The sequence below is a fragment of the Macrobrachium rosenbergii genome, chromosome 21 (assembly GCF_040412425.1).
Source record: "Macrobrachium rosenbergii isolate ZJJX-2024 chromosome 21, ASM4041242v1, whole genome shotgun sequence".
Classification (NCBI taxonomy): Eukaryota; Metazoa; Arthropoda; class Malacostraca; order Decapoda; family Palaemonidae; genus Macrobrachium; species Macrobrachium rosenbergii.
The window spans coordinates 15,960,085-15,987,389 of record NC_089761.1 but is presented as its reverse complement, the minus strand read 5'-3'; the positions used below and the strand labels follow the sequence as shown (position 1 = coordinate 15,987,389).

General features: G+C 34.7%; 1 long non-coding RNA gene across 1 annotated transcript in view; it reads right to left on the bottom strand.

The window, feature by feature from the left end:
• The window catches only part of LOC136849705 (uncharacterized), a 626,170-nt gene that overhangs the window by 162,233 nt on the left and 436,632 nt on the right, over positions 1–27,305 (bottom strand). The window contains exon 4 of the long non-coding RNA XR_010856389.1: positions 19,750–19,831. This is a non-coding gene — a long non-coding RNA (uncharacterized lncRNA). The remainder of the gene's footprint in view (positions 1–19,749; positions 19,832–27,305) is intronic.

Below are 27,305 nucleotides of genomic sequence, written 5' to 3'. Positions count from 1 at the left end.
CTTTATTTGTACTTAAACTTCTATTCATATTCTATATTTTGGTGCTTTTGTTTCATCTCCGTCGTTATGAGAAACTCGATTCTTGCTCCCGTTACTAATGTGTGCGCGCGCGAGCGTGCAAGCGCGTTCTTGTGTGGATGAACTGTGTTCATATTCGCTTACAATCTGTGTATACCCTCTTAAAAAATAAACTCGTCTTGTGGGTAAGTTGCAATTTAGAAAAAAAAAGGGGGGTGTCTTTTTTTCACGGCTGAAAAATTACATTCTTGAGAGACCAAATTCAGGCAGCCAGCAACCAGAACGAAAAATGTTCAGACCTTTCTTTTTATTGTCTGGCATCTCACTGAGTTATGTTATATTCCGAGAGAGAGAGAGAGAGAGAGAGAGAGAGAGAGAGAGAGAGAGAGAGAGAGAGAGAGATATTTTGCATGCTTATTTCTACATAATTACAAAAAAAAACATGAAGCTATTTGGATAACTAAAGCCTCTTACCTCAAGAAAATTATTGTTCCTCATAAATGAAAAATAAAAAAATAAATAAATAAACTACACAGTTTAACCCCTCCCCTAACCACCCCCACCCCTAAAAAAATAATAATTAAAAACATGCGAGTAGTAGCACTCGCCTGAGGGAAAGAGCGTCCACACCCCGTCATGTAAGGAAGTCCCGGATGCAGAGAGCGCGAACAACGAGTCCGTCGTTTCACTTTCTTTGAAGCAGACTTCAATCACGGCGTAATTGATCTTTCGCAAGCGGATGCAGGTGCATCAAGCACCAGTCAAGCACAAGGGTGTACAGGTGCCGGCATGACTGCGCCCTTGCTACGTACAGCTTCCTCAAATATCTGCTGTACAATGGTAGATAATTGCATCATTTTCTAAAAGGATATCGCAAATTATTGACGTTGCTACAATTTGTAGACTCATTCTTTAGGAACTTTCTGACTCATGTAAATATTCTTTATTGTTTATAATTTCGTGCGAATTCGTTGAACTTTTGTGACCTTGGCAATGTTATTCTCTTTTCTTTTCTTTACGGAGGCATCCTACCAAAGGGAGTTTTTGGCAAATAATGGTCACTTTGCACATATTGCACAAGGGTTTAAGAACATTACGAATCAAAATGTGTGTGAGTTTCTACGTATGTTTACTATACCGTTTTGTAACTGTCATTTTCAGTCACTGATTAACACGTTAGGTGTAAAATATAATGTTGTCATTAGCACTGATTTCTGCTTTTAATTGAACGATATTTATTGAAATCTATATTTCGTTCCTACGTTTATTGTTAATATTCCTCAATTACATTTCTTCTTATGAATGAATCTGACGTTTGATGACTCTTCAATTAATCGAACTTCAAGTTTTATTGAATAATTTCATTAATGCTGTTGATAACAGCCAGGTATACTTGTTAATGCAACCAATTTTGGAAACATAATCTGTATCATTATTTTCCTGCAAAACATTTTCGGACCAGAGATTGCTGGCTATTATATATCTTTATTAATTTTTAAGATGCAAACAGTTCGACATAGTAAGATTTATCTCTGATATTTCATTTCAAAACCATAATATATATATATATATATATATATATATATATATATATATATATATATATATATATATTATATCGACAGTACACTGGCACATACATATATAAATATAATAAATAAATGTATATATACAGCATATGTGTCTGTGTGTATTTGAGCTTGTGTGTGTTTGTAGATATGACAATGAGTATTATGCATATACGGTATACACTTAACAAAACATGATGGAAAACAAAGAACCACAAAATCCTTCATAGTTGCCAAGGTTTTCCTGAATAACAGAACAATCAACTGAATCCAGCATAAAGCATAACAAAATGCGCTTTAGTATCAATACCTGACTTTGCATAACATCAAGCCCCTGAATATAACTGTTTGGCGGTGCGTGTTGTTGGGGGGGGGGAGTTAATGGGGTTAGATTGAGGGGGAAAGGAGTACTTGATGACCGAGGGGTACATCGGCCGTGGGATAGATCAGGATGGACTCGTCCTCGCGGAACTATTGAAATTTTACATTCTAATTTTCATCATAGCTCATCAGTTTTCATATCCTAAGCTCTAGTGTCATTCTTCGCCTTATTCGAAATTTATACTGTATTTTTAGTTTATTTTTAATTTTCAATTGGGAATGGAATGGTAAAAGTGGGTGCCGCAGTTCAGTGATAGAGCACTTGGCTCACATTTAGACGGTTCTTAGTTCAATTTAGAGATTGTTTCTCCATTGGTCAACCCAGGTGTGAATGGATACCAGCTAGCAACTTCACCCTCAAGAAATATACATATAATAAATATACATACATATATATATATATATATATATATATATATATATATATATATATATTTTTATGTGTGTGTATTTGTATGTGTATTCATAATTATAGTTATTATTATAGTTATTAGATATAACCTCAAGTTATATAGACTAGCAAACTCCAGAAGATGTTACGAAGACTTCCTCCTCAGCCAAACACCTTCCCCGAACTAAACAAACAAAACAAGTGAAAAGAGACAAGCGCAAACGCAATAAGGAAGCGAAAACTCTACCTTGAGGAACTCCGCCGAAGCGCACGCGCACGAAGAGGGCCATAAACCACACGATAATAGGGCTCCTCCTTTCCATTCCACGAAAGTTTAATGATATTTATGGGCCCAGATCCACAAGCATAAAAGTCTGGAAATCAGACAGAGTGGGGGTGGAGGGGTAGAGAAAAGGCGGGGTGGGTGATGAGAGAGGAAGGGGGTGAAGGTAGAGGCGTGCTGGAATTTCATTTATGATGTTGAAAGTCATTAAAATGGACGAACAATTATAAAGGGCAACGGGCTCAGGAGAGAGAGAGAGAGAGAGAGAGAGAGAGAGAGAGAGAGAGAGAGAGAGAGCATAACAAAGAAACGAAAACGTACACATGGGAAACCTCCGTAATTTTAGATCTGGGAGAGTGAAAGGTTTCTCGTCATTTTGCTTGTGAAACCCATTATGGAATTTCCAAATTTAGAGCCACCACTCTATTTTCTTTTATGCTCTCAGGGGAAGACAGGTTTAAAGAGCGAGTGTCGAGGTCACAAACAGAGAAAGCCAAAGTGTAAAAGAGGGAAGAATTCAGTTTGCAATTAGCTGAATGCTGAGTCTGGCATTGAGAGAATTACGGTCCGTTTTTGACATAGGTGATTTTGAATGCAAAATGTGTCAAGATCAAATTCACAAACAAAAAAAATACTTTCCTGTCTTTGTAACAGATTTACTTTTGTCGGGACAATAAGAATGGTGTGGGATTTTCCTAAGTGAAACTTTTCCTTGGGAAAAAATCGACCTTTAATATATACTTTCTCGATGGCCTAGTCTGACCTTGAATTTATCCAAAATTACTATAAATGTCTTGGGAAAGCCTAGATTCTTTTTCCAAACGATCAAATTTAACCTTCAATGTTTTTAATCTTAAAATATCCCATAGATTAGAAATCAGTAATTTAAATACAGATTGCAGTTGACTGGGAAATTATTTCCAAAATACAGAATTGCGTCTATATCCAAACGACAAGGCGACACGTGAATTTCTCTTTACAGTTATTGCAGGACGTGCAAGTCTCCTCCCATTCTTGCATCCGGAGTAAAATCTGCTAAAAGCCATCAAGAGTATATTAAGTCTACTGTTCCCCATCCAACTACAATGAAAGGAAAATATCTGAATCCTTGTTAGGGTAGGTGCACATATCATGCATGATTCAAGTGTAAGTTGTTCCCAAGGGTTATTTGTGGCATAATATTTCAAAGTACAGAAATATTATTAATAAAATAACTGAAAACCATACCACACACACACACACACACACACACACATACATATATATATATATATATATATATATATATATATATATATATATATATATATATATATATATATATATATATATAGTCATTACAGTCATTACGTAATGACTGATTACATGATGTTGACTGTCATATATATATATATATATATATATATATATATATATATATATATATATATATATATATATATATATATATATATATATATATATATATATATATATATATACATACATACATACACATATATACTATCCATCACAGGTCAACCGCCATTTCTCATCCAAGCGACGTCATTATTTCACACCTGCATATTCCATATAATTACTCCTGTCGATTACCAGCTGTTCATATTCACCAGTGAACAAGACTGAAGTAGCGTCAAACTTTTTATGGACCATTTAAATCTTATGTATATATATATATATATATATATACATATATATATATATATACATACATACATATATACATATACATATATATATACATATATATATATATATATATATATATATATATATACTGTATATATAATATATATAAGTTTTTGTCATTTATGTGAGCTTTTTATAGTCGTAAATGTTACGCCACAAATATCGCTTGACATCGATTTCACCATACCTTGGGAATAACCTACATCCGTAGGTAATTATAATTACATTTATATATATATATATATATATATATATATATATATATATATATATATATATATATATATATATATTTAATATATATATATATATATTTAAATTATATATATATATATATATATATATATATATATATATATTTTATATATATAAATATATATATATATTAATTTTTTGTCCCACACACCGTGATATTTTTGATATTCCCAACCAAGCCACAAATGTCGTTTAATATCCAATTCATTGTACCTCGGGAATAACTTACACCCGAGAAGAATTATAATTAACAAGTGCTTCGTCGCCAGTGGGATTGAAACTGCCACTTGGTTTGGTAAACAACGATGTACGGTGACCTTTGACCAATGAACCTTAGCGATTCAATGGTCAAAGGTCACTGTGCGTCGTTGTTTTCCAAACCAGGAGGCAGTTCGATTCCCACTGGTGACGAAGCACTTATAATTGCTAATTCCACTTGGGCGTTTATTATTCCCGAGGTATAGTGAAGTGGGTATTAAACGACATAAGTGGCTTAACAGCTGTGAATATCTCTGATGAATAGTTTCATTTTAGTAGTTAGAAGTTCAACTCATCCGTTTTCCGTTTTTCAATTATATGACTGCATTAAATGTGAAGTGGAACTGATCACGTCATTGCTCTCTCCTTCTTTTCCTGCCTACACTCCCTCGAACAACTCAAAATAATCGACTGACCACCAGATACATAATGAACTCTTTAGGAGAAAAGAGACATAATGTGTTCTTATGAAAATATACTCAAATCACTCCATCCTCGACCCTTGGATCATGCGAGGGAACCCTCGCTTGTATGGAGAGTGTGTATCGTTCAGGAACGAGGAACACACACACACACAAAATTTACTGGCAACAATTAAAAATAAATCCATCAACACTAACGACATAAACCCAGGTGGCCACCGCGCATGCGTGTCTCCGTGTGACGTAGTGGAAGATGCTTATCACCGTCAGCAAGCTTTTTGACTGCCTCTGCCATACAATACATGGCAATCTCGGCACCTCTGTAGACCCGTTTCGCAGGCAACCCCCGACCAGTAATTAACCGGTAATTAGCATGGCTAATGCAGTATTAACAATGCATAAATTATCGTCGAGGAAACTGTAGACAAAGAAATTAACGCGGCAAACGGAGTCTTACCAGGTAATGGAGTTTCGCTTCTTGGGTATATCCTGATGTTCCTCTAAACAAGGATGCATAAACGACTTTTATCGGATTTCTAAAAGTGGACCCGAGTACGAAAGATCTTAACTCACGGGTCCTTTCCTGTTAAGATTAAGAAACTGGCTGAGACTGAGAAGCATGAAAGACCAACAATACGAAATACTGTGGCGTAAATCATATTTAGAAAAGGATGCCACTTTGCGGGCAATAGTATTTACATCCAGCTGGCAGCTCGCCACGTCTTTTATAGGGAAAGAAAAGAAATAGTCGTTACTCTTGATGATTATAATGATTTATGAAAATTTAGCTATGAAGTCATGCATTGGGGCACTTTCAGCCGTCCAGAGCTTTAAAACAGTAAAAAACACGTAGTTGGGGTGGTTGGACAGCAACTTGGAAGAAAGGAATAAGGAAGAGGCGTAAAGTTAAAGGCTAAAAAAAAAGGGTGCAGCTAGGGGTCGAAGGAACACTGCCAATAACCGTTAGTAGTTACAGTGTACCATCTGTGGTGCACTGAAGGCAGTAGCCCCCTACTTGGCGTTATTTCACAGTAGATCTGAGATCCATTATCAGATGATTTTTCAACGACCGGCTGTTAGGAAGATAGTTCAAATAAAAGTATAAAAACAGGAAGTTGCAGAATAAGCACTAGTTAATAATTTCCGCTGCCACAGATGGTAAGGAACTCTGAAGAGAAATATATAATTGGTACATATAACCAAACTAGTTACATATGACAATCTAGTCGAGGTTCATTGGTTATAATAAAAAAAAAATAATAATGACAGACATCAAAAGAAACGACTGTCTTGTAAGTCTTTAAATTAACATTCAACAAATTGAAATTTAATGTGTCTTCTGGTCGTAATTTGTTAGTTATCTCAGGATGACTTTGGGCAATATGTCTTTAAAATTAACATCCAACATTATGTCAATCTGCGAGTCTGACTTTCCGACATTATCCACATTTTAAGCTACAAATGTCTTCAGTGGGAATGAAAACTCATTATGATGCAGACTATCCTCTACAAAATCTGTTTTGTACAGTTATTAAGTTCATAATTTCTTTATTTTACTATCACACTTTCAAAATCTTTCAGTGACAACATTTCTTTAAAAAATCTAATTACTACTTTGCTTTGACAGTGAAGAAAACTACCAGATTTCAAGTAACAGAGACAAATTTTCTAACATCAAATAGTATCAGAAGCATAATATTTATAATAACATTCACAGGATTTCAAACAACAAATAAAAGATTTTTAACAACAGAATAAAAAAAAGCCAAAAGCCATTCGGTTAAACAACGTTATGAGAAAACAAGCGAGAACAATCTCCTGCTGTTTCAGACACAAACGAAGCTCTGTTACATAACAGCACCATCTCGATCTGATGAAAGGAAGGACCATTGTACTAACGAATTGAGTAAATTGTTAAGAAACAGGTGCAGAACGTCGTACCTTCAAAACGGCATTTCAAACACGACATGGACAATGGTGCAATACCATCACACGACAGAAGTTGGAAGTAAGACTTCTAAAATATCTGACATCCTTGAACCACTCCGTAAGGGGAGTTAGACCGACAAGTCCACCGGAGCCGCAAGCCACTGGCCAGGTGTCTAGATAAACATACCGCTATAATTGGCAAGGAAAGGATTCAAGTCATTAGTCACCTGTCATTGCACTCAGTGACTGACAGAATTCTGAACACTAGTGTCACAATTCTTATGGTCACTCACACCGCGTTTTTGCATTAAATGAAGTGACAACGTTGTCGCCAGATGATCTGTGGATTTGTTTATATATATATATATATATATATATATATATATATATATATATATATATATATATATATATATATATATATATATATATTTATATATACGCCGTTTTTCTCTTGGCAGGGATGGATCCAAACGGTGTTAGTCTTCCGGTTTTCAGCATGTTTTTGGGGTTGGTACTGGCGACCTCATTCCTTGTCCCATTGATGTTCAAGGACTCACGTGTCGACAGCGTCTGAATTTTCTTGGTCATTCCCCATCCAAGTAACGACCAGCTCAAACGTTGCCGTCGGCATAATTTTTAAATAAGACAGTTATTAAGAGTTAAAACTGTTTCTGCAAAAATTACAGTGTTCTGTATTTTTTATTTTTGAAAGGAGTTTCCTCCTTAAGATGCTTGGTAAGCCCTAAATTTCAAGGCTTTTGGTCCATTTGATCAAATATAATCCTAGACAAATAACGTTAACGCATCCTACATGCAAGGTTTTAGACGTTTCGAGATGAAAGGAACGTTTTCGTCAGGGTATGTACGTGGGAGAATGAGTGGTTTGGTGCGAAAGTGGATCACAAACTTTGGTTTGATATGTTTCCGTGGGTGGTTGTTGAACAAATGAAAATAAATAAACATATACTTTCTCACCTTAATTTTGCCATGTTTTAATTTAATGACTCACAGTGATTCATTGTCATTTAGCTGCCAGTTATTAATCATTCATATGCATCTCGTGGGAAAGTGAGTTACAGTGTGTGTATCTGTATAATTGTCCGAGAGTTCATACTTGAATGATATAACCATTGCTGTAGCAAACGACATATCCCAAGACGATAAAAACTGCTTGAGGGGGGCGGGGGCGCGGTAATGTCGTCAGTGCACCACCTGCGGCACTGTAGGCATTATTTAAGAATCTTTGCAGCTTCCCTTCGGCCCCCAGCTGAGACCTCTTTCATTCCTTTTACTGTACCTCTATTCATAGTCTCAGTTATTCGTTGGGAGAGTCGGTAGAGTTGTGGGCTAGCACTCGCTAGGCCCGAGTTCGAGTCTCCGGCCGACTAATGAAGAATTAGAGGAATTTATTTCTAGCGATAGAAATTCATTTCTCGCTACAATGTGGTTCGGATTCCACAATAAGCTGCAGGTCCCGTTGCTGAGTAACCAATTGGTTCTTAGCCACGTAAAATAAGTCTAATCCTTCGGGCCAGCCCTAGGAGAGCTGTTAATCAGCTCAGTGGTCGGGTAAAACTAAGGTATACTTAACTTATTCATAGCCTCTTTCCACCCTCTCTAACAATGGTTTCATAGTGCAACTGCGAGGTTTTCCTCTTGTTACACTTTTCAAACCTAACTGTCAACATTCCTTTCAGCGCTGAATGACCTCATAGGTCCCAGCGCTTGGCCATTGGCCTAAATTACATCCTATTCTATTCGATATAAAACTCGTTATGTAACGCTGACAGTCGTCTGATAAGGCCCTCTTTGCATCAAGAGCGACATCGACATTGAAGTACGATTAAAACAGACTTCTATGTGGCATACGAGATAGGGAGCCAAGGTGACTGGGCTCCGCCTTCTTTCCTCTTTTCCATTTAATTACTGGTAAATTACCATTCCATGACATGACGAGCCAGTTACCACTTTGCCTGCTAGTGATATGTAGCTTACTCAAGTAGCATCTGGAGTATAGAGTTTACGCCAAAGGCCAAGCGCTGGGACCTTTGAGGTCATTCAGCGATGAAACAGAAATTGACAGTAAAAAGGTTTGCAAGGTGTGACAGGAGGAAAACCTCGCAGTTGCACTATGAAACAATTGTTAGGAGGATGGAAAGTAAGATGAAAGAAAGAGAATATGAATGGAGGTACAATAAAAAGGAATGAAAGGGGTTGCAGCTAGGGACCGAAAGGACGCTGCAAAGAACCTTAGCAATGCCTACAGTGCACTGCATGAGGTGCACTGACGGCACTACTCCCCTACGGGGAAAGTATCATCTGTTATCGTTTTGCTTTCATGTAACGCTTCATGCGCCCAACTAGTAATCAATACTTCATTACGACGACATCACCAATTCAATTACGCAATTTCCGCCCTTGTAAATGACAGAAATTTGTCTCTCTTTAATGGCTACGAATAAGATCAGTTATCTGAACGAGAAGATAAGTTAAGGCCGCCTAAGGGTACCAGGTAGCCTGAGAGGAATGTACCAAATCGAAATTGCACGTATCAGTCTAGGCTACATTGTGATTAACCGGCGTTGTCAACGTGAGACAATTATTGTTCTTCCAAATGAAGGCGATATACAGTTACTGAATTGTGTTTAAGTATATGTAATTAAGCTCAAATGGGTTAGATAATCTTTTATGAATGAAGTCGGTACATTGAAAATCAATCAGTGACTTGGGGGTGGGATAGCAATACCGAAGGTGTGTCAGCACAGGGGAATCAAGAGAGAGAGAGAGAGAGAGAGAGAGAGAGAGAGAGAGAGAGAGAGAGAGAGAGAGAGAGAGAAGATGAAGCAAGCAAAAATGGAAATCAATTCTTTGCAATGAATAAATAAATCATCACTAGCAGCAAATCACTTCAGGGCGCAATTGAGTTTTCTGTACAGCCGCAACGGCGTATAATCAAGGCCAACGAAAATAGATCTATCTTTAGGTGGTCTCGGCATAATACTGTACAGTATGAGCCGTGGCCCATGAAACTTTAACTACGGCCCGTAGGTGGTATATCCTATATCGTTGTCAGAAACACGATTATGGCTAACTTTAACCTTGAATAAAATAAAAACTACAGAGGATAGAGGGCTGTAATTTGGTATATTTGATGATTGGAGGGTAGATGATCAACATAACAATTTGCAGCACTCTAGCCTCAGTAATTTCTAAGATCTGAGGGCGGACAGAAAAAGTGCGGACAGAAAAAAGTGCGGACGAACAGACAAAGCCGGCACAATAGTTGTCTCTTCAGAAAACTAAAAAACTAAACAAATTGGATATCTTTATTACATCACTGCAATTAGCAATGATAGCCAGAAAAACTGATAATTGCGAATAACTTCGAAATGAAAAAGGAATATTCTCGAGAGCGCGGATTACGGAGCATGACGGACTCTCTTAAGAGAGAGAGGGAGGGATCCAAGACTGACAGTCATTAGCGGTACCGCTAATGACGTCTAATGACAGGTATCGATGGCACCGTAACGACTTGTTTGATTTCAACGTTGTTTGACCAACAGGTATCAGTAAAGGAGACTAACGATCCATTTTCATCTGTTAATGAGAATAAAAAAAAAAGCATTCAGGTCATTCACATTGAAAAATGTTGAATGTGAACATTCATTTATGAAGGGAGTTCTCACATTGGAAAATGCTGAATGTAAACATTCATTTATGAAGGGAGTTCTCACGCTGAAAAATGTTGAATGTGAACATTCATTTATGAAGGGAGTTCTCACATTGAAAAATGCTGAATGTGAACATTCATTTATGAAGGGAGTTCATTTATAAATATTTTTTTAAGATCGGAACTTTATTTGTCCGGCTATTCAGAACCTTCACGGAATGATGTAGGTAAATCATAACCTAATTAGCCTAAAATTCTCAGGTGAGGGCACAATAAGTGCAGCCAGGTATCATACATTAACAAGTCTGTTCTATGCCCTTTGATAAGGGTCATTTTATGCTTCGTACAACTTTTACTCTTTGCTTTTAAAATTACCTCGTATCTGTTCCTTTACAAACACCTGATCCAAATGCCCTCTTTTTTGTCTAAAACCACACTGTTCTTCCCCTATCTATTTTCATGTCCTCTGTCTTACTTTCTCAATCAGAATCCCCACCATAAGCCTTTCCTGATTTACTTAGTCGCATTAAGCTTTTACACTTCATACAGTCCCGTCCCATTCCTCTCTCTCCCTCTCTTTCTCTCTCTCTCTGTATTTATATACACAACATATTATGCATATATATATATATATATAAATAAATATTTACATATATATAAATATATATGCATATATTTATTTATATATATGCATATATGTATATATTTATTTATATGTATATATATACATAATATGTAGTGAGTGAGAGAGAGAGAGAGAGAGAGAGAGAGAGAGAGAGAGAGAGAGAGAGAATATGGCCGACGAAAGTGAAACAAATGAGTAAAAGGTCTTTCACCCCTACTTTAAAGCATCCTCGAGCAAACAGTTTACCGTATTCTCTGCTTATAATTTATAACGGGTTTTAATTTCCATAATATATATATATATATATATATATATATATATATATATATATATATATATATATATATATATATGTGTGTGTGTGTGTGTGTGTGTGTGTGTGTGTGTTCGCGCGCTACATACATACAAGTACGTGGTTCTGTAATGTGCGTAGGCGAATCTAATGTAAACGCTGGTGTATGCAGTTGCAAACACCATCAGAAGACGTAAAGACCTCTAGAACAAAACAAAAGACAATCCTGCCTCACCATGAACAACAGCACCACCCCGTGTACAAACAAAAGACTAAAAACAAAAGCACCCTTCCCATTGCTGAAAACCAGACATCAAAAGAGACCGCCAGCTTCGGCGGTATCGAAAACACACACAGCACTTCTCAAGATGCTGCATTGTTACCTGGGGTGATGTATTCAGGAAGCTGGCCATAAGTCATGTTCCGAGGGCAGGTAAACGATGACTTCGCTTTGAATCGCCTTTCTTCCCGTCGAAGCGCTTTTATCGATAAGGGAGCGTTCCTTCTCTCGCTTTTGGTAAATGCTATTATCATGAGTGAGTGGTGATGGTATTTTTTGGCTTTGTATTTATCCTAATAAATTATTATTATGTTTTTTTTTTTATGGGTATAACTATATTTTATTGCTATTTATGTAAAAGATAACTTTAGACCCAGATAAATCCTAAAACGTGGAATTTCAGGAATTCCTGTCTCAAAAAAAATTGTCTTAGTCATTGACGTTTGTTGAAAGCTACAAAACACATACAAGCGCACATGCGCATTAGACTCCCGGTCTCAGATAGACCCATGCCTTGAATATTGATAATTCCGACGTTAAGAAATCATATAATTTACCCCTTAGACACTTGCTTCTAAAATACTTGCGTTATTCACTTTACTTTTTAAAATCTTCTTAATTGAAAAGAAATCATTTCCATATTCATCTGACGTTCTATTCCGTGGAAAATGCGTCATCACAAAAGAAAGCAAAAAGAGCGAAAGATAGAAAGAAAAAAGAAAGGAAGAAAGAAAGGAAGAAACAGACAAGAGAGATGACGGTCAATATTTAAATGATGTTCTTGTGACCTTTTGGCAAAATTAAACAATTCAGCAGCATCTACATATCAACTGGTGATAAGTGGACGAGAGAGAGAGAGAGAGAGAGAGAGAGAGAGAGAGAGAGAGAGAGAGAGAGAGAGAGAGAGAGTTTGTTTTACTTAAGATCCATCGAGAGTGAGTATAGATAACAAGGGCGTTTCCACACTGGTTAAGAAAGGCAAACATTCATTATCCAAACAAAATACTGCTCTTTGCCTCCCTCCCCCTCCCCCTTTTTCTGTCTATCTGTCTATCTATCCGGCTATCTATATCACTCTTTGCTTCCCTCTCCCTCTCTCTATCTGTCTATCTATACCGCTCTTTTCCTCCCTCTCCCTCTTTCTATCTGTCTATTTATCTATCTGTCTATCTATACAGCTCTTTGCTTCCCTCTCCCTCTCTCTGTCTGTCTATTTATCTATCTGACTATCTATACCGCTCTTTTCCTCCCTCTCCCTCTTTCTATCTGTCTATCTATCTATCTGTCTATCTATACCGCTCTTTGCTTCCCTCTCCCTCTCTCTATCTGTCTATCTATCTATCTGTCTATCTGCAGCGCTCTTTAATTCCCTCTCCCTCTTTCTATCTATCTATATGTGTATCTATACCGCTCTTTGCCTCCCTTTTCCTCTTTCTATCTGTCTATCTATCTATCTGTCTATCTCTACCGCTCTTTGCCGCCCTCTCCCTCTATCTATCTGTCTATCTATCTGTCTGCCTATCTATACCGCTCTTTTCATCCCTCTCCCTCTTTCTATCTGTCTATCTATCTATCTGTCTATCTATACCGCTCTTTGCTTCCCTCTCCCTCTCTCTATCTGTCTATCTATCTATCTGTCTATCTGCAGCGCTCTTTAATTCCCTCTCCCTCTCCCTCTTTCTATCTATCTATATGTCTATCTCTACCGCTCTTTGCCGCCCTCTCCCTCTTTCTATCTGTCTATCTATCTATCTGTCTATCTATACCGCTCTTTGCCTCCCTCTCCCTCTTTCTATCTATCTATCTATCTATCTGAGCACATCTGTGAGATGAGGTTCTTTCACCAGTATTAGTGATGGAAACAAAGTTTCATCTTTGTCAGGAGAGACAGCAAAAAAAAACTAACCCACCCAATAAATAAAAATTCGAAAAGACCGAGAAATAGACGTAGGTAAATAGAAGTAAAACTTTGGAAAAATCTTTAAAATTTTGTAAAAAAAAAAAAAAAAAAAAAAAAAAAAAGGCATAATATAACGAGGTTGAAAGAGCATCAGCTAAATAGCGGAATGATAAAACAAAGTTAAACGAGAGAGGGTAATCAGGCATTTTTAACCTCCATCGTATTATGCGCTGCTTAATCAGTAATTTGTAAACTTCCTCAACACTGCCATCTAGTACGTATTTAGTGAAATTTAATTCGTTACATAACGTAATAATAATAATAATAATAATAATAATAATAATAATAATAATAATAATAATAATAGAAAGAGAAACCCACAAGATTCCTGTATATAACTTGTTTACTTGTAAATATTTATATATTAAGTAATATGTAAATATTTACAAATAAACAAGTTATACACAGGAATCTTGTGGGTTTCTCTTTCCATCTTCAGAAGAAAACTGAAAGAAGTTTTTGTTTTAATAAAAATAATAATAATAATAATAATAATAATAATAATAATAATAATAATAATAATAATAATAATAATAATAATAATAATAATAATAATAACAACTTGAAAAACCTCTTCTTTGGAGACTGAACAGCTGAAGTGTGATTTATCTGTCCAACACTGGTTAGCACTTTAGGGTTCCCAAAGAGGGGGCTTGTGTAATTTTCTGTTCTTTGTTGAGATTACCTGCCGAAGTAGCTCCAGGACTCATGCAGAAGAGTGTTCTATTAGAAACAGCGCACGTAGTGAGAAAAGTGATGGACTCCTAATGAGGCAGGATGCAACCCGAACCCCACGCTATAAATACCATCCAGTCGAATAGTATGATTGAGATAGAAAAAGAAATTAATAATAATAATAATAATAATAATAATAATAATAATAATAATAATAATAAATAATAATAATAATAATAATAATAATAATAATAATAATAATAATAATAATAATAATAATAACTTCTATGGGTACTTATTTCCTTTTAATTGTATTTTCAGTTGTTTTTAAGAGACACCCCAAGAACTAATGGACGACTTTTCCTGAAATATGTTAGAAATATTCGCTAGGCATCTCTCTGAGAATGAGATTTTAGTGGGCGGCGAAATATGCTAGATATCTGAAATATTTTAACATTTTAATGGGAGGAGAAATATGCTAAATATCTGAAATATTTTAACAAAGATTTATCAAAATCCGATAATTTGCGTTCAACTCATCCTACCATACAAACAAATGCGATAAAAACATATTAACGTAGGTTAATGTGTCATACTAACAAGTGTACCAAAAACATTTAACGTAGGTTAATGTGCCATACAAGCAAATGCCCTAGAAACATATTAACGTAGGTTAATGTGCCGTACAAGCAAATGTCCTAAAAACATATTAACGTAAGGTAAGGTGCCATACAAGCAAATGCCTAAAAACATATTAACATAAGTTATTGTGCTATACAAGCAAATGTCCTAAACACACATTAACGTAAGTTAATGTGCCATACAAGCAAATGTCCTAAAAACATATTAACGAAAGTTAATGTGCCATACAAGCAAATGTCCTAAAAACATATTAACGAAAGTTAATGTGCCATACAAGCAAATGTCCTAAAAACATATTAACGTAAGTTAATGTGCCATACAAGCAAATGTCCTAAAAACATATTAACGAAAGTTAATGTGCCATACAAGCAAATGTCCTAGAAACATATTAACGTAAGTTAATGTACCATACAAGCACATGTCCTAAAAACATATTAACGTAAGTTAATGTGCCATACAAGCAAATGTCCTAAAAACATATTAACGAAAGTTAATGTGCCATACAAGCAAATGTCCTAAAACATATTAACGTAAGTTAATGTGCCATACAAGCAAATGTCCTAAAAACATATTAACGAAAATTAATGTGCCATACAAGCAAATGTCCTAAAACATATTAACGAAAGTTAATGTGCCATACAAGCAAACGTACTGAAAACGTATTAGCGTAAGTTAATGTGCCATACAAGCAAATATCCTAAAAACATATTAACGAAAGTTAATGTGCCATACAAGCAAATATCCTAAAAACATATTAACGAAAGTTAATGTGCCATACAAGCAAATATCCTAAAAACATATTAACGTAAGTTAATGTGCCATACAAGCAAATGTCCTAAAAACATATTAACATAAGTTAATGTGCCATACAAGCAAATGTCCTAAAAACATATTAACGTAAGTTAATGTGCCTTACAAGCGAATGTCCTAAAAACATATTAACGTAAGTTAATGTGCCATACAAGCGAATGTCCTAAAAACATATTAACGTAAGTTAATGTGCCATACAAGCAAATGTCCTGAAAACATATTAACGTAAGTTAATGTGCCATACAAGCAAATGTCCTGAAAACATATTAACGTGTTAATATGCCATACAAGCGAATGCCCTAAAAACATATTAACGAAAGTTAATGTGCCATACAAGCAAATGTCCTAAAAACATATTAACGAAAGTTAATGTGCCATAGAAGCAAATGTCCTAAAAACATATTAACGTAAGTTAATGTGCCATACAAGCAAATGTCCTAAAAACATATTAACGTAAGTTAATGTGCCATACAAGCAAATGTCCTAAAAGCATATTAACGTAAGTTAATGCACCATACAAGCAAACGTATTAAAAATATATTAACGTAGGTTAATGAGTACAGAAAGGAAGAGCGAGAAAGTATTCTACATAAGCGCATCAGATGCATCTCAAATGGCAGATTAATAATGCCTTCTAGTCACGCAACCACCTTTATGCGAGAACAATCGTCGTTACGTCACCGCGTTTGGCCAATGACTTTTCGCATCCAGCTTTTCTTTTGTTTACAATCGCCGTGACGTCACTGAAGGGTGCCGCGGTTTTCCAGATGGGTTACGCCGATCACCGCTGCGGACTTGCATCGTATCAGCGGGATATTGCATAAGCGAAAAACGAAATCTTGATTTAAGCAAACATGCGTCAGAGTGAGGAAAGACCCGTGGCCACTCTCGTGCAAGAAAAATGAAAGTACCCGGAGGAGTTATGAGATTAGAAAGCAAAGCTGATCGGGATAAACTTACTCGAGTCGCTTGTTAGGTGCGGGAAGAGAGAGAGAGAGAGAGAGAGAGAGAGAGAGAGAGAGAGAGAGAGAGAGAGAGAGAGAGCTTTCTGAAGGGTCATCGGTTTCAATTTCGATCAGAAAAAAACAGATCAGATAGATATTTCCAAGGACAATTAATGCTATTTAAATAAATATATCGATATTGAAGTCGTTTTGCACAAAAATTTGGTAATTAAGAAAATTAATGATAATGTATAGCGAATAAAGAGACTTCTGGGAAATAGATGATCAAACTGGAACAATCTCTCTCTCTCTCTCTCTCTCTCTCTCTCTCTCTCTCTCTCAAACGACTCAAGTAAATTTATCCCTATCAACTTTGCTTTCTAATCTCATACTGTGAAAATCTCCAGATGGCTAAATATTCAAGACTAGTTCTGACTTTCCATCGAAGCTGTCCACAAAAAAGGAAGAAAAGCAGAAATAGAAGAAAGAATTCAAGAACAGTGAAATTTTCTCCGGCTGGATCAAAACATCGGCAATAACATTACATGATAATACCGTCATGTAATTACGGTCTTCATACTTGCCTAACGAGACGTGATGAAACGCGGAAATTAAATCAGAACACTTTCGTATGGAGGAAAAAAATGATATACAAGGCGTGGAGGTTTCTTCTCAATAAAATTATTTTTAATTGGTTTTCTGTTCCTTAATTAAATAAAGAAGGAAAAATTATTTATTAAACTATTTAAAAAAAAAGGGCTTTTAGATGGACTATTGTTCCATAATCGGGGAAATATAAACTTAAGAGTTAAGTAAAGAAGGAAAAATTATTTATAAAATCACTTGATAAACATTAATTTTAGTTGGTCTTCTGTTCCATAATCAGGTGAAATATAAACTTAAGAATTAATTAATGAAGGAAAAATCATTTAAAAACTTATTTAATAAATATGAACTTTAATTGGTTTTCTGCTCCATAATCGATGAAATATAAACTTAGAATTAAGTAATGAAGGAAAAATTATTTTCTGAAATTTTCCAATGAAATGGATTTTTAGTTGATTTTGCTCCATAATCGATGCAAAATGAAATTAAGAATTAAGTAAAGAAGGAGAAATTATTTATACAATTATCTAATAAAAATGATTGTTAGATGGTCTACTGTTCCATAATCGATGAAATATAAACTTACGAATTAAGTGATGAGAGAAATAATTTATAAAATTATTTAATAAAAAGGATTTTTAGTTGGTATTCTGTTCCATAATCGATGAAATACAAACTTAAGAGTTAAATAAAGAAGGAAAAATTATTTATAGAATCACTTGATAAAAATTAATTTTAGTTGGTCTTCTGTTCCATAATCGATGAAATAACAGCTTAAGAATTAAGTAATACAGGAAAAATTATTCATAAAATTGTCTAATAAACAGGAATTTTAATTGGTGTTCCGTTCCTTAATCGATGTAATATGAAGCAAACTTACGACTTATGTAATGGAGTGCTTTCACATCACCACAAATATAATGCGTGGAAATTCCCCTCTGATAAATTATCTTAATATTAGTGTTCTGGCCGGGAAGATATATAAGAAAAATTACAGTGAAGAACTGAAAGCAACGTTACTTCTATTGCACAGGATATGGAAGTATTGTAAAACATACACGCACGCGCAACGACACAAGTCGCACTTTTGAACTTTCGCTTCCTCATTATGGTCCTTTTATGCTGTTAATTCCAGGAAATTCTATCCTTTAAGCTTTCGAAGCTTTTCACAGCAATCTTTTATGCTGTTAATTCCAGGAAATTCTATCCTTTAAGCTTTCAAAGCTTTTCACAGCAATCCATTAAGTGGCTAAGCCGAATCCGAGATCAAGATCTATTCTTTCCTTTTTCTTTTTCGTTTCCCTCATATGGAAGAGGCGATGCCACGACAAAGGTGGCGCTTGGGAGATTTCACGCTTCAATTACGCTTCTATTGTGTTTCGAATTTCTATACTCGGTCCTCGAAAATGCCGACGTTATTCAAGGCAGATCTCAGGACACGAATAAGAGTCAGGAGAATAATGCGAGCTATAAGAAGAGTCTAAATTCATACAGGCCCTGTAGTTATAATATGTAATGTGATGACGACAGCTGGAGACTGAAGTGTTATGAAAACAGCAAATTTCACCTACAGCCTCATGAAATCACGTCTCCTCAAAACATTGTCCAAAGAGAAAGGAGGTGTAATATCTCGCTGTTGTAACTAACTAATGTTACGTTCCCAAAATCTGTGGGTTTTTTGAGCATATATATATATATATATATATATATATATATATATATATATATATATATATATATATATATATATATATATATATATACATACATATATATATATATATATATATATATATATATATATATTTATATATATATATATGCATACTGTATACATATACTGTATATATGCATGCATCAGTATGCGTACATTTTATGCGATATGTAATACTGAAAAACCACAGGCAAATTATACATCAAGAAAAATCTAGATTTTTTTTTTTTTTTAAACACCTACGCAGACTGTGAAAGCACGCCCATCAAAAAATTTCAAGACATGCAGTCAACTCACCGTTAAAGCATTTGAAATATCTGAAGATAACAATTACCTGAATCTTACTAGACAGTTCCTTACGATTTTCGTCTGACCTCCCAAGAGGTCCAGTCAATTACGGCGTTTCTCATGAATCCCTGGGGAGAAAACAAAAAGAAATAACTGATAATGTCGTGAGTGAGGTTTCAGTGAAGGTTGCTTTTAGGGATAAGATTTGACTTATATATATATTTTTTTTATAGAAATTGAACGTTTTAACAGCACAAACTTCACTATTGTTTACTCTCGAAGAATTACCCTAGTGTCATAAACACAGTCTGGGATATTTATGACTACACGCACATACAGACAATATACATACACACACACACGTACAGTATATGTATATATATATATATATATATATATATATATATATATATATATATATATATATATATAGATATATATATATATATACATGCACACACAAGCACACACACATATATATACATATATACGTATGTATAAATTATATATATACTGTGTATATAATGTATATAATGTATACACATATATGGTTCTGCATAAATATAATAATTAAGTAGCATCTTCGAATCAGCAAAATACTCGTAAAGAATAAAAGATCACAGCTTAAGCAAGAGGAAGGCCGGACATCAAGGAGAGAACGGATTAGTGGTTCTCAATAGTCTTGTCATTTGGCGTAATGGTTTAATTTGATAAATAATTGTGAGAAGCATGTGTCGTGATATTACCGCTTCAAAGGCCACGTTACAGCCCTGAGGTATCCTATAAGTTATTATTTACGAGACTTTCTCTTAACATTAAGATACATTCTCATTTTATGTCTATATTATATCCTTCTGACTGTTCATACTGTTTTCGAAAAGGGAAACTATTTTTTCATGAGCTCTTAATTCTTTTTTGCTTACATGTAAACTTTTCTGTTCCCAAGACATCGTGAACATCAGAATTCCTAAATAATTTCTCTCTTCCTCCTCTTTTGCGCATACTCACTCCTTATGATTCAGTATAAGTGTGAACAAGCATGCATACTGTGTATGTGGATATATATATATATATATATATATATATATATATATATATATATATATATATATATATATATGTGTGTGTGTGTGTGTGTGTATTATATGTATATATATACAGTATATATATATATATATATATATATATATATATATTTATATATATATATATATATGTATAATATATATATATATATACATACTCCAAGTCTCACGCCGTAAAAATGAGAAAGTGATAATAAAAGATAAATAACTCACGTATTACAGGCAACGCTACCATTGGCAGACGCACCAAATGGTAAAAGTACTTTCTTTGAGAGACAGAGAGTGAGAAAGAGAGAGAGAAAAAGAAAGACAATTGAAATACAATACCCTTGCATATGACCATACAACTGTCTCTGTCCGGCGTTGAACAAAAATGAATGGGCAATAAATTCCAATACATAGTGTATAGGGATCCTATACACAATGTAAACAAAAGAGTCCTGTCCTTTTTACAAGTATTGTATGAGAAATGTCCCTTCGATTGTGCGGTTCATTAATTCTATGAGGGAAGGGGGGAAGAGGCAGATTTGCGTTGGTCCCAATGCCACCATGAAGCAGCATCAGTTTTACATTATATTTATTCGGTTACACAACAACCAAGAAGAGAATCTGGACTAGAAAACAATATACGTCTTATACTGGTACTGAATGAGAATGAGCTCTTGAGATAATCAATTTTGTAAGTATTCTCACCTGAAAGGCATGTTGCACTTTAACCTTTTATCCTCATATTTTACCTCGTAAAATGACATTTTACATCTCAAAAGCATAGCGTTTTATCCTTTAAAAGCATACTATTTTATGTTTTAACACCATGACATTTTACCATTAACAGCACGATTTTATCCTATTAAAATGTCAGATTTTACACATTCAGACATGCCTTACTAATCTTTAAAATGAAGTTTATTTTATAAACAAGAAGTGTTACTATATACACATATATATTCATAAATAAAAACAAAATCCACGAAGGAAAGAGAAACAATGGAGTGTTGCAAGGCCTTTCGACTTACAGTCCTTTACTTAGCAGACTGAAGAAAGTTAAGACTATAAGTCGAAAGGTCTTTCAGCACTCCTTGGTTTCTCTTTCCTTCGTGGATTTTGTTTTTATTTATGTATTCATCACGTTCCATATTTTCGTGATTCAGTTATACTTATATGTATATATGTGTGTATGCATGTATAATATGTAAATGTAACTAAAAACCCTTGGACACTTCATCTTTAATAGCATGGGCGTTTACTGCACTGAAACATCATATTTTACGTGGTTTAAGAATGGCTTGGTAAATTTTAAAATCAAGGTTGTTATTAGACTCAATAGGCATTACAATATATATATATATATATATATATATATATATATATATATATATATATATATATATATATATATATATATATATATATATATATATATATATATATATATATATGTATGTATGTATATATATATATTTATATATATATATATATATATTTATAGTATATATATACATATATATATTATATATATATATAATTTATATATATATATATATATATATATATAAATATATACATATATTATGTATATATATATAGTATGAAACCGCTTCGAAGAATACGTCCACATCATTAGAAGCCTGAGAAAGTAGCAGGAGAATGAAGGTGTTGGGCGTGGAAGACTCAGACTTTAAGAGAAAATAATCTTATTTCAAACGCGCAAAATACGGACATAATGGAGCCTAACGCCCCCTTAACAGAAAGGGACGACTGATCCCCTACAGTGACAGATAAAGAAGGAGAAATGGCACACGTGAAGGAATGTCCCTTGCCTCCGGCTCAAATCATAGGAGAGGTTTTCTTACTTTATCTATAAAAGACACGCGTGGAACAACCCATTTAAAGTAGCGATAGAACACCAACGACTGAAAGACAAATACGAGTGATTTCTATACTGGTCTCAGGTGAGTCTAAATATTTAAAGAAAACAAAGTAGATTATATATTGTAAAAATATATACGCACACACATACATCCACATACATCATATTTATAAATATTTATACATACATACATATATATATATTATATATATATATATATATATATATATATATATATATAAATTATATATATATATATATATATATATATATATATATATTTATATATATATGTATATATATATATATATATATATATATATATATATATATATATATATTTATATATTTATATATATATGTATATATATATTTATATATGCACACACACGGGTAACAACGTCTCACCTTTACGAATGCAAGCATATTTTTATATCTGTACGTTTTTGAGTATGTCAGCGCGTACGGTTAAGAATATTAATCTTTATATTAGCAACAAGAAAAATCTCCTAAATATTACCTTCAAATAAAAGAATATAAGAAATGAAAAGTGATTACCCAGAAAGAACTACCAGCAATAACAGTAAAAATAATAAGAATAACAACAACGACTAAAAACGTATATTTCAGATAAAATTACTCACAGCGTCATAAAACTATTTCATCAATAGAGAAAGAAAGAAATTTCAAATTCCTGTGAACACATTTAATGGGGATATTACCAGAACATTGATCCATCAAGAGACAGATACCTCAGTGTTAAAAGAAGAAGAAGAAAAAATTGCTGAAAAGAAACAGATACCTGAGTGTTAAAAGAAGAAGAAGAAAGAATTGCTGTAAAGAAACAGATACCTGAGTGTTAAAAGAATAAAAAAAAAACTGCTGGAAAGAAACAGATACCTGAGTGTTAAAAAAAAAAAAAAAACTGCCGGAAAGGTCAGAGAGGCCATCCCTTGACAAGAAGAAAGTTACCAACATCTCGCAAAACATAACACAATTAATGATAAATGTGATTAAATCGGCCTCCAAAATGTTATAGTCGAGCGAACAAAAAGCATAAACATTTGAATCACACATGCATGACTCAATATGTATGAATGTGTGTAATTGTAATAGCCACAATGGTTTCTCAACTTCTCGAATTCTTCGCGCTTTTTTGGATACGCTTGTCACTACAAAGCCTTAAGATCCAAGTGCAAGAAATATGAAGAAATTCTAATGCCCGGTAGCGGGAAATGAACCCGGGTCCCCTAATCACAACGAGGTACCATTCTCCACCTGTCTCCTTAAAGCTGGCACTCTTTTGTACAGGTACTATTTTGCATGTTGTTCTCGAGATTTGTTCTGGCACAGTCCATTTGCCACATGCTGATATTCACCCATACTAGCACACACACACACACACACACACACACACACAGAGAGAGAGAGAGAGAGAGAGAGAGAGAGAGAGAGAGAGAGAGAGAGAGAGAGCTGAGCTTTGGTTACAGCAACTGGTTCGGTTATATCTTTGCTTTATTTTGGAATGACATCTTTTATTAGAACGATATACCACAATAGTCTCGTTATCACTTTTATTAAACAGTCCAATCATTGTAATTCCCTAGTGTTACTATCAGGACAAAGTAGGGAACATGTTGCTTTTCTTATGTAAATCGGTGTATTCCCCTCAATTTTCTTTCGTGTAAGATATGTATACTAGTATACTGTCATGCACATACATCTTACAGGTATTGACAAAATAAATATACATTAATACGTATTTCACTATAATATACACATAAATAAAACAAAATGTACGAATGCACCGTGATGAAAATCCTTCCAGAGAGAGAGAGAGAGAGAGAGAGAGAGAGAGAGAGAGAGAGAGAGAGAGAGAGAGAGAGTTTATAGATGTTTCTAGAAGGGAAGGGAATATCGTATTCATTGACAAACTCTCTCTCTCTCTCTCTCTCTCTCTCTCTCTCTCTCTCTCTTCTCAAAACCAGTTCGAATCTCTACGACAAGGAGAGCTATTAAGAAGACCCTCGTTCCTTTTGTGGTGGGCGAGCGCGAATTCCAGCAAGCGAGGCGATTGGATACGCCAGACCTACCATTCTAGGGACAAGAATACACACACAGACTGATGCCTTGTAGGGAGTATCGTTATCACCATCATTTTCTTTGTTACTTTTATTTATGCGTAGGTATCACATGGTATAAATCAGTCATGGACTTCCCTATAGCACAATGGTTATATCTGAACAAAACTAATTAAGAAAAATAAAAACACTAAAATATATGTATATAATATACAGTATATATATATATATATATATATATATATATATATATATATATATATATATATATATATATATTCATACAGAAGTGTGTGTGGATGTATGTGTGTGTGTATGTATGTATGTATGTATGTATGTATGTATGTATGTATGTATGTATGTATGCATATAAACAAAAAGAAAGTAACATCAGTACCTCTTGCTAACAAACACCCTTATCAACTGCTAAATAAAACAAGTTCATTATTCTGTGTTTTTCTTTCAAATCCTGAAAAATAATCGACGTTGAACGATCCCTACCTCGAGTGAGAGAGAACGTGTTGCTTTCTTAAAATCATTAATAAGTAAATAAATAAAAAAAATTAAAAACATTAGGATACATGTGCAAAATAGTCGCTGGGATGTCTGGGGATACATAACGTATCCTTACCTTTATAGCAGTAACTTATAGACATAAAGAATGCACTGACTCTTTAAAATCTTTTAGGTTTATTTATGGTGTCAATCTGTAAAGTATAAAATTTTCTTTTAAAATATCTATTGAAAGTCCTGTGTAACCTAAATATAACATGCAATAAAAAATAAAAGCTGACGTTAGGAACATACGCAAGAAAATAAAGAGTAGAAAACATTAGTGTCATCGTACATACAGTATTTCAGGAAAACGATGAAAATCTAAACTTTTGGGTCTGGGTAGTAACATAAGCAGATATAATATAGTAACATATATTATACATATATATATATATATATATATATATATATATATATATATATATATATATATATATATATATATATATATATATATATAATATATAAAAGTCTGTTTTCAGTGGTACACGACACTATCGGAAATACAATAAAACCGAGATATTAAACAGGATCATTGTTTCAAGTCTTCGACATTCGAACTCCGAAAGAGAGAGAAGAGAGAGAGAGAGAGAGAGAGAGAGAGAGAGAGAGAGAGAGAGAGAGAGAGAGAGAGAGAGATTCTAGTAATAAAGAATGTGAAAATGTCGGTAAATCTTTTGAGAAAGCGGATATTGGACAATGTCGGGAAGAGGGGAGGGTGTGGGGAGAGGAGAGGTGAAGAAGTGATACTGAGAGTAAAGTAGTTTAGAGGGAAAGAGGGGTTGTGGGGTGGGGGGTTGTGGGGAGGCAAGGAGGGACCCTTAAGCTCCTGGGGTGGATTGAATGACCCATCAACCAACGACACATCCCAAGTAAACTTCCTCATCCACAAAGGCCCTCCACTTCCCCTAGTGCCCTACCGAGGATCGATTACTCAGGCGGACAATTCCTTCCGAAGGGTTCATTTACTTCCACGGGGTACTTTGGTCGTACCCCAGGGTCTTACATCTCCCAAAGGGCCTTCTCTCTCACGCAAGAATTCTGCGTCTTTCCAAGTGTTCTATACATCCTCAAGGGTACTACTCTTAACACAAGGGTCTACTCCCACCCCGGGGGTCCACTTCTACCCCAGGGAAGTACTCTTTTCCCACCAAGAATTCTACGTATTTCCAAGTGTTCTATAAATCCCCAAGGGTACTACTCTAAACATGGTTCTACTCCTACCTCGGGGTTCTACTTCTACCCAGGGTAAAACTCTTTTCCCATTATCTAATACAGCAGTGAGTACCACTACCGCTTCCTGATTATACAGTTGCCCCTGGATTTTACTCAACCCCAAAGGTCATACTCCAAAACTCTGGTATTACACATCCCCGCCCGCCCACTTTCCTACAAGAGCAAAAGGGGCTTAGTTCTCCTCCAGGGTACAAGTACATAGTCATCACGCATCCTTTCTTTCAACTTGCTATCCAACCTCTCTGACCAACCTCTCCTCTTAGTGCAAGTGTTGGGTTTTCTTCCAGTTTCACCTTCAGATTCTTGTACTTCATCTAACTTACAGGATCTGTTATCTTGTAAACCTTTCCAACTCGTTCTTATCAATGTCTAAAGGGCTGAATGATTAAAAGAGCAGTGTTTGGCTTTGCACACAAAATTTCAAAATTTGCTCATTCATTCAGGATGATACTAATCAGTCAGTGAGCGTGAGCGAGTGGGCTAAAGAGAGAGAGAGAGAGAGAGAGAGAGAGAGAGAGAGAGAGAGAGAGAGAACTGACAAAGTAGCAAGGAATATTATCATAAACAAGGGATGCAAAATAAAGAATTAACGAATACATCAATATCACATAACGACGGAAAGACGAACAACCTGAAAAACTGAACGACAGAGAGACAAGAAAGGGGAGGAAGGAATAGGGAAACACTGGAAGATCAAAAAGGGCAGAAAAGTAACGACTGCAGGAAACAGCAAAAATGACAAAAAAGTCAAGATGACGAAAAACAATGATAAAAC